The sequence below is a fragment of the Hipposideros armiger genome, unplaced genomic scaffold (assembly GCF_001890085.2).
Source record: "Hipposideros armiger isolate ML-2016 unplaced genomic scaffold, ASM189008v1 scaffold_573, whole genome shotgun sequence".
In the NCBI taxonomy this organism is placed as follows: Eukaryota; Metazoa; Chordata; class Mammalia; order Chiroptera; family Hipposideridae; genus Hipposideros; species Hipposideros armiger.
The window spans coordinates 753,091-769,644 of NW_017731923.1; the positions used below are offsets into that span (position 1 = coordinate 753,091).

Here is a 16,554-nt window from a genome sequence, read left to right on the forward strand (position 1 = left end):
TGTGTGTGTGTGTGTGTGTGTGTGTGTGTGTGTGTGTGTGTGTGTGTGGTGGGGGCAGGGGGGGCGCGTGCTGTGGTGTCATGAAGTGGTTGATGCAAGGAACCCTGGGGTGGGAAGACACAGTCTGTACAGTAGGCACAGGAGAGAGAGTTCAAGGATGAGATTTCCCATGGGGCTGGACCATAGGTGACCCACATGCAGGGGAGTGCGAGTCCTCTGTGGAGGTGCGTGTGGCGTTGTGCGGAGGCCATGGGACCAAGGTCCGGCTGCTGCTGCTTCTGGTTTACCATCCTGTGCTTGGCTAGTGCTGAACACACGTGTCTCAGCTGGTCCTTGCCTGAGAGGCACCCCCAAAAGATGGGCCAAAAGATGCCATCAGGTGCAGTTGTCTTTCAGATTTTGGGGAAGACCCCCAACTATATTCTCCGGACTGATCATTGAGGCTCGTGTTCTGACAACAGAATGTTTTATGATTTGCAGATTTATGAACATGAGGATGCATAAAATTGAATGCCATTAAAACATTAGCTAAAGCATTTCTTTGGAAATTAATATAGTTATATCACCTTGCAGCTGACCTCGTGTCATAGGCAGCATATATGATGACAGTACATTTATTTAAGTATCTGAAGAATCTTTTCTGTGGGAAATGGATATAGTGGGCCTGTATTTGGGGCTGATCCAACCCCGTTGGCAGCATATATGACGGGCCTTGGGACTGGTGGTGATGGGCGTGCCTCGCTGGACTTCTGTGGCGTTCTGTTGGTCTTTGTGTCAGGTGGCCCTTGGTGCCTGCAGGGGAGGGGAGCGTCCAGACCCTTGGGAGAACACATGTCCTGTGTGGATGTGGCAGCAAGAAGTAGGGCATGGAAATTCCCTTACCCAGCCGCCTATCACACCTGTGAGGGAAAGAAGGCAGTGGACTAGAAGACGGGGGAGGGGAAAAATACGAGCCGCCATTATGACTGACTGAAAGGAGAGGGGAGCAAAGTGGAAATTTCTCCCAGGGAATAGCCAGAGGGGTGGGGCTAGGTAAAGCCTGAGACGAGCTGGGAATGTTTGCATTTATTCATTGTCTTGTGGAATAGACATACTACTCGTCTTTTTAACCTTCACACCAATTGTGAGTAAGTGAGAAAGTTGAAGGTGTAATGGACTGGAATGTTGTACAAATGGAAGCTCAGAGGCAGCCAACCCCTCAATACAGGGAACGGATAAGTAGAGATGATAATTCATGTTTAAAAACACGTGTTGCCTTACGAAAGGATTTTCTGAAAATTGTTCTAGAAGAAAATTCTGCTACCGCATTTTAAATACGAGTCAGTGTATAAAGAAAATTTATTCATAGCATTTCAGAAGCACATGATCATAGGAAATGCAGCCTGACTGGGTGATGTTTCATTGTTTATTTTTTTTCAGCTTGATTGGGTTGTGATTGACAACTAAAAATTGTATTTATTTAAGGTGTACCATGTGATGTTTAGATATGTGTATACATTATGAATGATTACCATGATCAAACTAATTAACGTATCTGTCACCTTGCCTAGTTACCGTGTGTGTGTGTGTGTGTGTGTGGTGAGAACGCTTGATGTCAACTCTCTTAGCAAATTTCAAGTATAAAATACATTATTAGTAAATATAATTGCCATGCTGTACATGAGTTCTTCAGAACTTATTCATCGATAGCTGAAAGTTCGTACCGAGTTTGAACCCTTTGATCAGTATTTCTCCTTTCCCCCCACCTTCCAGCCCTTCTTTTCTTACTATAAGTTTGTCTTTGTTTTTTAGACTCCACGTGTAAGTGAAATCATACCGTCTTTGTCTTTCTACGCACATACACACACATTATACCACATTTCTTTATCCATTCATCTGTTCACAGACACTTAAGTTGTTTCAATCTGTTGGTTACTTGCGAATAATGCTGAAATGAATATGGGAGTACAGGTAAATCTTTTCAAGATAATGATCTAATTTCCTTTAGATATGCACCCAGAAGTAGAGTTGCTGGATCAGATGGTAGGTCTTATTTTTAATATTTTGAGGAGCCTCCATGCTGTTTTCCACAGTGGCTGCAGCAATTTACATTTTTTTTTATAACCCATCAACAGTGTATGAGGGTTCCCTTTTCTCCACATCCTCCTCGCCAACACTTACCTTTTGACCTTTTGATAATAGCTGGGTGATGTTTTAAATGTCCCTGAAATCAATAATAATATGCTATATAGCAAAAGGCCTCAATGAGAATCTGAGTCATTTAGAAATGTTGTGATTCTGTTTAGAAGAGAGGTACTGTGATGTATATATGTTTTGATTGTGTGAATTCTTGGTCTCCCTGAGTTCTGTACATGTCAGACACCATGTGAAATTTTCCATCTCATCTCATCTATTTATTTTATTTTTTTAATTAAAGTTTATTGGAGTGACAATGGTTAGTAAAGTGACATAGGTTACAGGTGTACAATTCTGTAATTCATCATCTATATTTTAGACTACTATATGTTCACTAAAGAAAATATGGAAAATACAGAAAAGTCCAAAGAAGGAAAAAACAGGTCATTGATTAAGAAAATTTCCTGATTATTTTGTGGTGTTTCCTTCTAGCCCTTTAATGCTAAGCAAGCTCTCTTTTCAGTGCTTGTAATTTTGCTGCCTTTTCTCAATATGCGCATAATTTCTCAGTATGCGCATATTATATGTGACCCCCTATTTTGGTTAAAAATCTGTAATGACCCATCAGCCATTTATGGAATAGATACACACAGCTTACTTCCCCAGTTTTGCAATTATTTGACACTTAGGTTGCTTTCTGTTTTTGGCTATTATAAATCATTATGGAAGATGCTCCAATGTACACCTTTTGGATGTCATATTTTAAGAGGCATTGTGACAGGTTGAAGTGCTGTTCAGGTGCAGGACCTGAGGACTAGGAGGTGTGAGGGAAGGTGGAGGCACTGGGCCATTTGACAGGATGGGAGAAGACAAAGGGGAGCGCAGCCCTGCCTTCGCACAAGGGTTGCCATGCTGTGTGGTTAAAGATGCAGATTGATAAGGGTCAGCAGGGTCCTCTGTTAGCCTGGCAGGAAGGCCCTCTGTGTCCTCGCCTGCATGTGAGTGGGTGCCGGTGCTGAGCCCTTGGCCAGGTCACTTGCCCTCTCTGTTCTTTCTCACCTCGCCCCGGCCTGCGCATGTGTTCTAGGGAAAGGACACTCTTGAGATCTGCATGGGGGCTGCGGTTCTACCCCACATGAATGAATGATCAGATTCGGTCTTACATTCACGCGGTGCTTTCCTCCACGTGTCGCATCCCTTCTTAGAGGCATATTTCTGGGGCTGGAACACCTTTACAATTCACCTATATCTTACAATAACAGTATGATATGGTTAGATTGACAGCATGTCTCTTGCTTTCTTCATGGTACATAACGTCATGGGGCATCGTATGACTGCTGAGGTCTTAGATGAAGTGAAATGTGTTGATACCAACCCAGGGAGGCGGATAGAGCAGACTTTACAGATCAGTTCCCTGGTGCTCAGAGAGGTGAAGCACTCATCCCAAGACCACCTGCCTCTTGACAGCAGACCTGAGAGCTGGAACTGTGCCCTTTGACCCAGGGCTGGGGCTTTCACCCATGCCCTGTGCAGAACCCCCTCCAGGCTTCCCGACACCCACCCCCACAGCAGTCCCTGCTGGCAGCTCTGACGTCCCACCTCAGCGCCAGGTGTCACCTTACATTTTCCTCCTGTGCACAAGAAGAGTGACAGGTGCTGGAGCACGGCACAGAGCCTCGGGCCGCGGGCTGCACAGCTGCACAACTCCTGAGCTCTCAGTGTGTGATGGGAGGGGAGAGGGGAGGGGTTGCGGAGGCGTCAGCTGGCTCAGAGCAAGACTTCTATCCCTGACCTTTGCGAAGAGATGGGCAGTTGGGGCACCTGGGCCACCACGTTCTGTCTGCACCTCTGACCTGCTAACCTTTAGTATTCTTAGGTCTGTGAGCTGAGGGAGTTCATGGTTTGAAAGTTAATTTGTGCACATTATCCATCTAATCCTTATAAGCCCGATAATGGGATCTTGTTGTTCTCATTTTCTAGATGAAGAAACTGAGGGTCAGAGAGGGTTTGTGACCTACTAGGAGATACAAGGCCCAGGACTTGAGCCCACACCCTCTGGCTCCAAGTTCTCTCTTCCAAACTCCTTTACCCACCCACGCTGTCAGTCACGTCACAACTCTTGGGCTCCATGATTCTGTCGCTCTGTGACCCCATATTTCTTCCGTCCCCTCGAAGCGTGTGGGGTGGATTCAGAGAGGGGCATAATAAGGCAGATGTTCCCAATCCAGTGTTCCCAATCTCGAGGCTTCACATGGGACTGTAAGAGACCAGAGCCCATGTGTCCATTCTAAGACTTCTGTCTGTGGGCTTGGAGGAAAACTTTCTGCTCTGTGGTTAAGAAGGCAGGTAGCTTAACTCTCGTGGTTTAATGTACAAAGATCAGAAGTTCCAGCTTATTTCTTCATTACTTGGCTTATTCATGCATCCATCCAGCCATTCATTTAGTCAACAAAACTTTGCTGGGCACGAGAAACACCAAAGTTAATGTATTCTCATTTCTTCTAAAAGACAGTGGAACTCGCAATTCTTTCACATTCTCTTGGCTTTCATAGCTTGGGATCGCTCTTGTATTGGTAACAATTCGGGAGATGCTATTTCTAATCATTTGTTGGGCTACCTGGGGAATTCGAAATAATTTTAATTCCTTATTCTACTCGTATATTTTAGTCTTAATAATAAGTCATAGTACCTAGAACAAATGGGCAAATGATAGAAGCGGGTGAGAGTTCAAAGGCACTCCTAAGCCATAGGGAAAGCAAGGGCAAACGGGAAGGGGAGGACTGCGTCTCTGAATCTTGCTCATCTCTGTAGCCTCAGTGCCTGGATTCTAGTAGGTTTTTAATACATGCTAATTGAATTGAATGTTTGTTTCATCTCAGGTTCTTTTATCACCTATGGGATACAAGACAGTGCTGAGGGAAGCCTGGGACTGGGCTGAGGGGTCGTCTACTCCCAGCCTTTCCTTACCTTTGGTCTGGCTGAGCCAGGCAGTATCTGCGCCCCACTCATGTAGCTATGAGTCAGCCCTGCTTGGCTCATGTTCCGAGCCCTCTGTTAGGGAAACGAAAGCAGGGAGCTCCGTCTTTAGACCATGAAGAGGTTCTGGGCTTCTAGTCATGTTCAGGCTTATTTATCAGGTTCTCAGTGTTACCTCTTGGGGATTGCTTTCTGCGTGATGGGGTGGGAGCAGGGTCAGGGATGAATATTGAAGACCCAGCCTCGTAGAGGTGGTTGTGCATGGGGGGCGGGAGGGCTAAGGGCCAAGCAGCTGTCTTACATCACTTGGCATTTCCTATAGAACGAAAGCTTCCGTTTATTGAACCATGTGCCAAACACTACTTACTGGGCAGGTAGGAGCTGGCGGGACAGAGAAGCAAGAGAGCTTTTCTGGGGGACAGAATGCTACGGACAAACCCTTGAAGGGGAGAACGAGTGAGCAGAATGCTTCTGGGGACTTGGCGAGTGGCATAGTGGGAGGTAACCCTGGAGAGGTCAGCGGGGGCCAGTGTAGGCCCTGCCAAGGCACGTGTACTTTAGCCAGAGGGCAGTGGGGAGACCTGGAGCAGGGGTGGAATGCTTGGTGCCAACTCTTCCGTGTGCTGTACTGTCTTTTTTATCCTGAAATCAACTCCGAGGAAAATGCATGGAAAGGAGAAGGGAGCCATCGCCGTACCCTTAGCTGCATTTGAAGGGATGTGCCTAACCCAGAGGGAGAGGGACGGTGAAGGATAAAGGGAACAGGGTAGGGAAAGGCCCGAGGAAACGCTGCAGAGTTGCTGGGCGCTGCCATCGCGGGGCTGCAGCTTCTTGCCGGTGGCACATGCAGAGTGGTTCAGCCTGAAGCCTGTGGGCAGGAGGGACGGTATCTGGAGCTAAATATACAGCGATAGGTATTTTTAGAGGGTTTCTATAAGGAGACCGCCCTAATACACAAGTTTTCCGAGCAGCTGAAGATCGAGGAAAGCACACTTTTCCACTCGGAGCACTGTCTCTGCAGTGGGGCTGAACAGGGGTTGGTGTTGGGAGCGCAGCCCCGGGGTCTCCAGCCTTATTCAAATCTCTGCGGTAATAGTATGCTAGCACTTGGTATTTATATAGCCTCTCCGTGCAGGGAGCCTGGCAAGATTTTACAGACCCGTCCTTTACTCGTCTCCTCTGCTCTAAGTGGGTGAAGCAGGGAGGTGGGGAGCAAGGAAAGGATAGTGTGGAGAGAGGGGGCCCGAGAGCTTGTCAGGTGGAGATGGGGAAACTGAGGCTGAATGAGGCAACGTAAGGGGCTTGGAGCTGCGCAGAGGAGCCGAGTCAGCAGGAGACAAGGTGTCCCGCACCTTAATGCTGATGTTGGAGTGCTCCGCTCCGCCTTACGCCAGACCGCGTCTCCAGTTCTTTGTCCCCGCAGAGTTGGTGGCTGCTTGTCTGACAGACCTCCACCTCCTCACCGGCTTCTTCTTCATGTGTAGCTCCTCACTGGGGACCACACTGCTGCTTGCAGGATCTCTTTCCATCAGAACATGTCTCTTTTAGTTGCATTTCCCTCCAGATGGGTGAATGATGGGAAAGACAGAGTTAGAATATGGGATTTTGATTCAGGGGGAGAAGTGGGCCAAAGGCAAAATGTGGAGCTTAAGGGTCTCTCATTAGCTCTGTGCTAGTGACAAACCCAGTTCCTTCAGGGAGAGTCCACATCACAGGCCCTGTTGGTAGCTGACAGGCAGTTGAGCTGGGATAACTCCTTGGGTGGTCGATGATTTTTCTCATATATGTACTCTACCTTTTTTTATTATTAGATACATCATTGATTCACTCATCAGATATTTATTGAGCACCTGCTATGTTCTAGGTATAAGATGCTGCTGTTGGGATGGTTTCTCTTCTTTTTGTTTCCTCTGCTGATTGACAGGAGCTCAAACTGGAGAGAATTGAGTGCGGGCCTGAAGTGGCCTTGGTGTCAGCCAAGGGGAGGAAAGCCAGAAGGAGAGGAGGAAGCTTCAGGATCCCAGGCAGTTTGGCTTGGAACTATTTTTCTGGCTTTACATTCTTTCAGGGTGACCTAGGGAAAGAAGTTACAGCAAGGTGCTTTTTATGTCAGTCCACCGCCCTGGGCCTGGGGCTCCCAGTCGAAGGCCATTCAGGGTCTGCACTCTTAGGCTGCACCTGAGTACAGTATATGGAAGAGGGCAGCAGGGGGGAACTTCTGAGGCGTTTTTGCCAAGCAGAGATGCATATAACATAAGTGTCCCTTCTCTAGATTTACAAGCTAGAGTTGAGAATTAAAAGGACTGTTTACATTCCTATTCTGTGGGTGACATATGCCTCCTCCCTTGGGTAGAGGTTTGTGCCCTTGTGTCTGGGTCGTAAATATCGTCCACGGTTAAGTATAAACGTGTCAGTGGGGAATGTGAAATGCACCGGTACGATTTAATGTACGTCACTGAGGCCAGGAAATAGCGGATGTAACGGGTGCAGCATGGTTACCAAAGGGAAGGGGTGGCGGTGGGGGGCAATGCCGATGCTGAGAGGAAAGCGAGAGTGTGCTGGTCTTTTTTTTTTTTATTTTTTAGTTTCAGGTGTACAATACAGTGTAACAGTTATGCTTTTCACCCCTCACAAAGTGACAATGCCCCTCCCCCAATCCACCTCTCCACTTTCCCCCCGACATCATACAATTATCTATAACAATTCCATTGACTCTACTCCCCATACTATACCCCACATCCCGTGACTATATATATATATATATATATATATATATATATATATATATATGTGTGTATATCTATATATATTAAGTTATAGTTGACATACAATATTATTCAACGCTGTGTGCTGGCCTTAAAGGGAACATCTAAAGGGAAGTTTAGGCTGGACTTACTAAAACTTAATCACTGGATTTTAGACCAGAGAGAATGATGAATTTGTCTAGCTGTCCCTTATTTCGTGTTTTTCACGGAAAACTGAGCTCGGCCCGAGTGGTGGAGCAACTTGTCCAGGGTCTCCTAGCCGGAATGTGGGGAGCTGGGTTTAGATAACTTCAAATTCAGGTCTCGGTTACAGTTATGCTCTAATATCTCTTGCAGTGTTAAGACATATTTAAAATTGTTTTTATTAATTAGCTGGAATATATATGTGCAACTTATATAGAAACAGTTGAATCTGTGGAGCAAAATGGATTCTGGGGCTCTGGGCCTGGGTCCCGACCCTAATGTACGTTCTCTCTGTGACACTCCGTGATGTGGAAACCACCTCTGCTTCAGTTTCCTTTATGAAACCCTCACGTACAAAATGAAGGCTGTCACCTGCACCGGCTACCTCACCAGGTCTTGTGACAAGCAAATAAAATAATGACAAATGCTGAGGACGACGGCTCCCGTTTTTCCTGGAGCTGGCATGTCTTCTTTTATAAGTGGAAGCCTTCATATGCCATCTCAGCCCTTGCAGACGCATATATCCTTTTAAACACGGAGACATAAAACATGACAGAAATTGTCTCCATGTTACAGATGAGGAAACCCAAACTCTGAGGTGAAGTCACATGCTTAAGGACAACCAGTTACTAAGGGGAGGGACCAGCATTTTAATTCTGTTATCAACAGTTCTCAAGTCCACGCTGTATCCACTTAATAGAACCGCTGCCTCAGCAAAAGTGTTTTGAAACACAATAAAGCAAAATATGAAATTGGTGAGCTGTAATAGCTTCCCACAGGACAGGGATAGTATGAAGATAAATGTTAAAAAACACATAAAGCACCTGAGTGCCTTAAAAAGAAGGTGTATACAAATTGAAAGTATGGTTCTGTAGACCTCACTCAGAACAGTCATTTATCTCCATAAAACTTGCAACCACAGAGACAAGTTTTATTGCAACCTTTTGCAAACCCCCCAACTGGCGAATTTAAAATTTTCATTAGTTTTCTTTTGGTTTCAAAGGTTAGTACAAATTGAACACAGCATGGATCTTATTTCCTTATTTAGTGGTGTATCTAATTTCATCAAAACTAGTCAAATCCTTCTACAGTTACTATCAACAACAACAAAGAAATTCCAAGAGAACTGACTCTGGCTGGTGAACACGCAATGTGATAGATAGATGATGTGTTACAGAATTGTACACCTGAAACCTATGTAACTTTGCCAACAATCATCACCTCAGTAAACTTTAATTAAAAAAAAAAAGAAAGAAAAGAAATTCCAAGAGGAAAAGTGAAAACAAAGGCCTTTATTTTTTATTCTTTTTAAAAGATTTTTATTGGGGAATTGGGGGATGGGAACAGCGCTGGGGAATTGGGGAAGGGGAACAGACAAGTTGCTGTCGTTTTGTTCTTCAGTCTAGTTGTGGAGGACGTGGCTTCACTGGCCCAAGTTGGCACCATCATTGCGCTCTTCCCGGGCGAGGCAGATCAGTCGCCGGCTTCTGGACGGCCGCTCACGGCGGCTGCTGGCCACTCACGCTGGCTGCTGGCTACACATGGTAGCCCATGGCAACCCACTGCAGCAGGGGCTGCAGCCTACGCCATAGACTCACGGCAGCCCAGCTCCAGGTTGAGCTGTTGTTCACCATCTTAGCTGCAGAGAGCAGTGTCACTGGCCCTCATATGTGGGATCCGAACTGGGGCCCTCTGGCGTCCCAAGCCAGCTCTTAACCAACACGCCACTCGGCCGTCCCCAAAGCCTTTATTTTTAACCTTATCAACAATAAACATATTTTCCTTCCCCAGTTCCCATTGTTTTTTGTCTTCCCTTTCTTTGTTTCTGTCTTCATGCCCCCACTTCACACAAACGTCTGTGGGTCTGGATGTTATAAAGGAAGTGTGAAGAGAATGCCCCTTTGCCCCCCAGCAGGAATGTCCGATCTGAGAGGCTGTGCCCAGACCTCCGCTCATGGCTCTGAGGAGAGCTGACAGGAAAGGCTGAGCTCTGACGCATTCCTCCTTGTCATTTCCTTCTGTCTCCGCTGCCACTCTCCTCTCAGGAGCCTGGGCCTTGGTGACAGAATGGTTAGAAGAAGGGCTCAAGGCCATGGCTTGTCCCCCTGGCCTCTAGCTTTGGGACAGTGACTGGGAGGCAAAGTGACGGGTGTAGCTGCTTTGTACTTCAGATGGGATTTGCAATGAAGGGTGGTGATTTATGTGACTGTGGCGGTCCCGCGCATCTCACCTCCTCCCCACCACCCTTCTGGGGCCAGACTGGTCCCTGGGGAGTGGTTCCTTAGTCCAGGACTACATGAATGGCCATGGGGGAGCTGACACTGAAACGGAACTGGTTTGGGGTATCTTTGCTGTTGAGTCTTAATCAAAACTCTGGGTAAGAGGGGATAAGCAGAATGATGCAACTCCCAGCTCCCGCTCACTCAGGGCTGGGCAGGCCTAGCACCCTGATCTGAAACTTTGAATTATGGGCTGAGGGAAGACCTAGGGAGGGTCAGGAAGATGACAGGAGGGAAGGAAGGAGAGAAGCAACCAGTGATAACTGAATAACTGCTGTGTTCCAGATGTTGTGCTGAGTGCAAGTGACACAACCATGGACAGAGACAATTTCTGTTGTCTTAGAGCTTGCTGTCTAGCGGAGAAGACAGATAAATAACTTAAACATAAATTTGATGTCGTATAAAGTGCTGCAAAGGAGAAATGTTAGAGAGCTTGGAGGATTTTAAGTTGGCACCCCCAACCTAATCTTAGGGGAGGAGGGTCAAGAAATTGATGTTGAGACCTAGCGATTGCGTGGCACTTGGCTAAAAAAAAAAAAAGAGAGAGAAGAGGGGAGGGGCACAATGAGGAGCGTTAAGGCAGAGGGTAAGGCGGGTGTGAGGGGCTGGCGAGGGGAGAGCGCCCAGCAGGCCTGGCAAACAGGCCAGTGGGGCCCGATGTGCGGTGATGGAGGTGACGGTTACCTGAGGGAGGTTGGAGAGGGAGGCTGGGGCCCCATCATTCATGCCTCCCCGGCACCAGCAGTAGGAGGCCATTGACTGAAACAGGAAAAGTGGACAGATTTGCAGAAGATGAATGAGAATGGGGCCATGTTTGCTGAGAAGAAGATAAAACAGCTTCCTTGCATGAGTATGAGTCTGCTGAGAATTAGGAACATAGAATGATTGTCCTCGAAGAGTCCCCCTCTGCCTTCTCTCTTGCCTCCCGCCTCCAACACTGGCCCTCAACTATAATTTTGTTTAACCTATTGGAGCTGTGCCAAGGCTGGGTCTCGAGACCTTATAATCCAGCCCATCATATGCCAAAGGCCTATGAGTCCTGCCTGGAGGGGAGACATAGCCCTACCTTCTGGGTTCAGACTTGGGCATCTCCTACTGATCCAAACAATGGGTAAGAACGGATGTGTGTGTGGGCTTTTATTTTCGATGTTCAGCGGAGAAATTATTTTAAAAATGCTTGGCTTAGAACATTGCTATATGATTATTATTTTCCTGATAGAACAATGGTCAAAAGATCCAGCTCACCCACATGCTTGTTTATGGGATGCGTCTCTTTTTTCTGCTCTCAAAGCCCGTGACACATCATGAGGCTGAGTGTGGGTCCTAATTGAACCCTGGTTAATAACCACCATAAATATAACATTTTGTGATTTAGAGGCCTCTTCCGAGGGGTGCTCCGCATGCTCTGTGATTCAGCTCACTCCTCATTTGGGAAAAGGAAACGGGAGCTTTCCTCTGGGTTCCCTTTCTGAGTAGGAGTTACAGTCTCTGGTCTAGAGATAGGTCACCCAGAGGGAGGCTTCCCACCTGAGCTGGTGCTAGACAGGGGGGGTGTTCAGTGCTGACCCCACTGACCACTTCCGCATCTTCCCTTTAGACAAGTGCAGCCAGCGCTTTCATGCTTGGGCTCCCTCCTCCCTGTTTTTTCTTTGTCCTCTTCTTACTCTCTTTAACCCTTCTCTGTTTTCAATTTTACCCTGGTTCAAAATAAAAGACTGGGTGAATTGGGGTCAGGTGCCATGGAGAGCCTGTGTGTGTGTGTGTGAAAGAGAGAGAGAGAGAGAGAGAGAGAGAGAGAGAGAGAGAGAGAGAGAGAGAGCGAGCGAGCCACACTAGTACTGACAGACTCCTTCCTAGAGCCCTGACTACTAAAGTGACACTGACATCCAGCCCCTCTTCTCCAACAAACCAATCCAATTTCAGAGTGGATTCTCCCTATTGGGAATCCAGTAGCTCCAAGTGTGACCAGCTACTACCGCAAATAAAGGAGAAGGAACTTTGTGACGTTACCTCCCCCGAGCTGTGACTGATCAGAAACCAAACTGAAGCTAAGCACCAAAAAGTCACCCAGGAGTTCAGATTTTAGGACCATCGATAGACAGTTAAAGCAGGGGTGTATCCTAAGCGTCACCTCGTCCTGTTCCAGTGGTTTTCGGCCTGTGGGCGGTGGGGCCCTGGAGTTACTGCTGTGGGCATACGGATCCGCGGCCGTGCCCGGCACTGGCTGTTCCCTGAATCATGTTTCCCACAAGATAATAATGTATCACAGTATTATTTTTTGTAAGTGTGTGGTTACCATTGTGATTTATAAAATATAAACACATTGAAAAGCATTGTTGAATAAATAGTGGCTTTTTTCTTCATTTAGCCGGTATAACATGGTGGTTAACAACGCGGGCTTTGTAGACACGTGGATCTGAATTCGTATTCCTGCGCTGCTGTGGACTAGCTCTGTGGCTAGGGGCAAGGGACCCAGCTTCTGTTAGCCTCCGTGTCCTCATCTCCATAAAGACGAGGGTAATGGTGGATAATAACACCTGTTTAACAAAGTTGTATGAGGTTATTTACGTATCTTAATGAACTCCTTCAGAGGGTAGAGTGGGTCCTGGATTTTGACGTTAACAAGTGAGTCTTTTGGGAAGGATTAGGACAGATGGTCCAGTGTGACCCATTGTTACAGATGAAGGGGCCCAGAGAGGGCTTTAGGGTCTGGTGGTGCGGAGGGAGAAGTGGAGGTTAGAGGTGGTGCTTGCACTTGTGACGGAACTGGTCTGATTGGAGGAGACTATGGCATATATGGGAATAAGGCAGCTAGGTACGATGCAGTCAAGACATAGCTTATAGCTTAGTTCTGGGTTGGGTGGTCCGGTTTCTAGGAGCGACTAGAAGGGAAGATTGTAAGTTGGGCCCATGACACCCAGATCTCTGTCCAAGGTCAAATATTCCACCGTCAGCCTTTGGAGTCTTTGTCTTTCACCACTGATCAAACATGGCTCCTTGGATAGCTGACTGTCTTTCAGTGGTTGCTTGCTACGTCTTCCATGACCCTGTGTGTATGTATATATACCCTGTCTTACTGTCCTAAAAGAAAAACCTTTTTCTCAAGCTTTTCAGTGTGGATATAGATCTTGGTTTGATTACCGCTGTGTATAAACTATCTATGTTGGCCTGGGTGTCACGGCTGGTTAAAACGTCCGTCAGCCTCCACACTCTGTGGCCAGTAGGACAGAGGATCAGCAGCCAGTTTCAAAGGGAAAACCAGCTTTTCGGTTGACTGATGTCTTTTCTATCCTCAGTTTGCACAGAGAAGGTTGAGAAATCACACGTTCAGTAATGAGCTGTGTACGACTACGACTGATGACGTGGAGACAGTTACAAGTAAATGGTTGTTGTGGGTCTTAAGAAAGGATTTATTTTTGTGGCCAGAGTATTGCAGCGGTCCTCGGGGACGTCAAGGACATTACTTTCTGCTACAGTTCACTGTGTGCCTTCTCCCTGGGGGGTGAGGGGGGGCGGTCCCGTAATTGGATCTACAAGAGCTGTCTTCCTCCAAGGAAAGAAGTCAGTTTGGTCCCAAGCTCATGACCCTAAAGAAGGGAGTTTCAGAAAGGAGTTGCCCCAATTAGTTCTCCTCCTTGATATTTCCTATGTCCAACTGGAAAAGGGCTCCTTCATTCAGCAACTGGCCATTGTCCTAGCGATGCCAGGTCGGGAGGCAGGGGCGGGAAGAATGCATAGAGAGCTGGGGTTACCTGGTTATTCAGGACTGCTGACTTAGCTAATAGCTGCTGGTCAGTGCTAAACACTGCATTAAACATTTTAAAGGGTTTTCTCCTTTAATCCTCACAACCACCCTATGGGGTACAAGCTATCATTACCACCACTGGGTGAGGAAACCAGGGTTTAACTGATTCAGTAATTGCCCCCGTATCACACTGTTAGTAGTTGGTGGAGCCAGGATTCAAATGAGAGAATCTGATTCCAGCGCTTATGTGACTATGATGCTGTGCTGCTTTCCTTATGCATATATCATGGAGGCTGCCTGCTCTGGATGTTTTTACCCTGGATGTATCTTAACTAACAAAGGTAAAGGGCTGTGTCTATTGGTATATCAAAATCCAAAATATGAAACTCACTATGATTTCGATTACTGGGAAAACGTCTTTTATTGAAGGGGATTAAAAGGACCACAGATTATTAGATTTTCTGCATCACGTTGATCTTGAAATCATTTTAGCCATATTATCCATTTAGCCCTTTAAAATAGGCTAGTGTTACACCAGGACAGCCTGACAGGATGGGAAGAAGCAAGGCTATGGAATGACATAGTTGTGCATTTGAAGTCTGAATCTGGCTCTGTGACCCTAAGCAAGGGATTTAACCTCTTAGCCTCAGTTTCCTCATTGGGAAATTAACGATTCAGGGTATTTGTGAGTATTTTATGAGCATCGTGCTAAGATGTATGTAAAGTTGGCACAGTGCTTTGCACATAGTAGGGTTTCAATAAATAGTATTTGTTATTATTTCCTAGTTTATTGATGAGGAAGAGAGGCACAAAATGAGCAAATATGTAAGTGAAATAAGTCAGAGAGAGAGAGACAAATACCATAAGATTTCACTTATATGTGGAATCTAAAAAACAAAATAAAGAAACAAAGCAAAAACAGACTCATGGGTGCAAAAAGCAAACTGATGGTCACCAGGTGGGCGGGAGGTTGGAGGGATGGATGGAAAAGGTGGCAGGATTAAGAAGTACAAATTGCCAGTTATAAAAATAGTTGTGGGGATGTGGCATACAGCATAAGGAATATAGTCAATAATATTGTAATAACTATGGATGGTGCCAGGTGGGTACTAGAATCATTGGGGCGATCACATCATAAGTTATATAAATATCTAATCACTGTGTTGCACATCTGAAACTAATATAATATTGTGTGTCAACTATAATTGAAAAATAAGTTTAAAAACATGAGCAGATATATTCTTTGAGTGACTCTGAGCCCTGCAGAAATTCTTGCTATAACCCGGATGAAGTCAGCGTCCCCGTATTTTTATTCTGTTGTTACTTAAACACTGGGTCATTCTAGCTTCTAGAATGTACTAAATCTTGGATGGGCTTCAGGGTTCTGGAATCACTTCTTATTTGATCTGTAGTCACAGCTTTTGTTTACCTGGGATATAGGTTTCAAATTATAGTTGAGTAATGCTATTCACCTAGTGATAAAGCAGGTCTGTACCTTAGAAGGCACAATGTCAGTTGGCTGTAGACTTAAACAGTGCTAGGCTGATGTGTGTGGTCTTCCTTTTCTCGCCTTAACCCTTTTAAAAAACTGCCTTTCCTGTTCTGGTTTTAAATTTACCTACTCCAAGAGATTGATCCATTTTATCTCCCCTCTAGTCCCTCATTTGCTTCCTATCCCTTCATACTTATGTAATCAAGATCTCACGAAGAGCTCTGTTTTATTGTGTTGCTTTCCAATTACACATCTGAGTCTTCTTTTGAGAGAACATCAATATGTATTGTAATAAATGATTTATTTGCTTTCATTTCTTTCATTTATGTAACACTTATTATTTTTTCATTTTTCTTTTCCTTATGTTTTTCTGTGTTGATCAGAATCTTATAAATCAGTTTCTTGTAATTATCAACCAAACTTTTAAATTCTTGTGGAGGAGATTCTATGTTTTTTAATCTGTTTTGTTTTATTTCCCTTTCCCTCCCCCATTCTTCTGTAGGCTTACCAACATGCATACATATAAAGCACTAAACTTGATGCTGAATTTATAGTAGATTTTTCATACTTATTGTATAACTGACAGTTTGACAGTCAAACGCATTCAGTTCCAGTGAGAAATTGTGTGCTGTAGTAGAAAGCTCATCCTGACCAAATTGATCAACTCCTGGCACTGGTCCTTATTGGTGGTATGGCTCTGGGCTAGTTACTTAACCTTCCAGGGTCTTACTTTTCTGCTCTGCAAAAAGAGACAGTGATACTAGCCTTCCAGATGGGGTGAGGAGATGAAATGGAATGGCATTTGTGCAAGTGTCTGGCACTTTTCCCCTGTCTACCTTCCCCCATGCCTTTCCTCATCAGTAGAAAGAGCCATGGAGCACCTGACGCCGTTATCTATTTTCAAGCCATGGTGCCATTAAAGTTTGATAGTGCGGCTGGGAGCTGCTGGCCAGAAGAGGCAAGATGCAAGAGAAGAGAAAGAATAAGAAATAAGAAGAA

At 45.7% G+C, this 16,554-nt stretch overlaps 1 protein-coding gene across 1 annotated transcript in view; it reads left to right on the forward strand.

The window, feature by feature from the left end:
• CACNA1E (calcium voltage-gated channel subunit alpha1 E) overlaps nt 1-16,554 on the forward strand; it is a 536,284-nt gene that overhangs the window by 281,161 nt on the left and 238,569 nt on the right. The window lies entirely within an intron of this gene.